This window comes from Sciurus carolinensis, chromosome 2 (genome assembly GCF_902686445.1).
Source record: "Sciurus carolinensis chromosome 2, mSciCar1.2, whole genome shotgun sequence".
Classification (NCBI taxonomy): domain Eukaryota; kingdom Metazoa; phylum Chordata; class Mammalia; order Rodentia; family Sciuridae; genus Sciurus; species Sciurus carolinensis.
Window position 1 is genome coordinate 1105494 of NC_062214.1, and position 1395 is coordinate 1106888.

Consider the following 1395-nt stretch of genomic DNA (forward strand, 5'->3'; position numbering starts at 1 on the left):
AGCACACCAGCATGAGCTAGAAACACAGGATTGGGGCCAACCCAGAATTAGAATCTGCTTTGTACCAAGATCCCCAGGGCAAGTCTGTTTCATATGTGGTCCCTGTTGGTGTCATGCTTAGAATCTTCTTCCTTAAAGAGTTTACCAATATCATGCTATGTAGCTAGTTATTTCATACTTTTGATGGAAAAAGTTGATATTGCAATAATCTGTAACTAACTTTTAAAATGTTAGAGGTGAAACAAATGCTCTAAACTAAATGGAGGTGGAGTAAAGGGCACATGACTTTAATCCCAGCTACTTGGTAGGGCTGAGGCAGGGGACTCACAAGTTCCAGGCCAGTCTGGGCAACTTAGTAAGGCCTTATCTCAAAATAAAAAATAAAAAGGGTTGAATAATATGCTCAGTGGTAAAGTATTTAGCATGCATGAGGCCCTAGGTTCAATCCCCAGTCCTGCAAACAAACAAGAATAATCTAGGGACTGGGTTGTGGCTCAGTGGTAGAGCATTGCCCGAGCATGAGTGAGGCACTGGGTTTAATTCTCAGCACCACATATAAATAAGTAAGTAAACAAAGGTCCATCAACAACAAATAAAAATATTTTATAAAAATCTAAAAACTTTCAAAATGAGTGACCAGCAGTCCTGAGAGCCTTTATTGGGAGTAGATCATTTCTTCACTGGGGATATGTTAGGTGGAAAAAAAGAAAAGAAAATTATAAAACTGCAAGTGTAGCATAATGTTACTTTTATTAAAAGAAAGGAGACTGTAGAATAAATAAACAAGCACTTCAAACTGTGATAGCATGAGTGCAAGATTCAGAGCCTGCGTGGTCCCAGGCCTTTAAGTGTCCTAATTCCTATACGACTGAGATGGGGATGTGATGCAGTCATTATTTTGAGCCTGCACCTGAGTCTGTCAAAAATGAGTACAAATTGGATGATGCCGTGTCCGTGAAGAACCCAGGCTCGGTGACCCTTTAAAGACGTGATAAGGCACCGGACTGGGAATAGCTGGGAAGGCGTAGGGCAGCCTGGGACTTCGGACCGCTGGTAGTGAGGCATAGTTGGCTTCATCGACCGTGGCCGGGACGTGGCCGCCGGAGAGCGGGGCGTGGCCGCCGGGAGCGGGGCGTGGCCGGACAGGGGGCGTGGCCGCGCCCCTGTGCGCACGCGGCGGTCGTCCCGCCGTGGGGGGCGGTTGGGCCGGGGCGGGGCGGGCGGCGGGTAACGGAGGGGCGTGGCCCGAAGGGGGTGGGGTTACCGTTGCGGGGCGGGGCGGCGCAGGCGCACTGCGCGGCGCCTAGCGGTTTCCCTCCCCCAACGGCGCGCCCGCGGTGGCCGGCGCGGCGTCCTGCTCGGGCCGCGTCCCCGCCTCGCCGCCCGCGTCGCCGC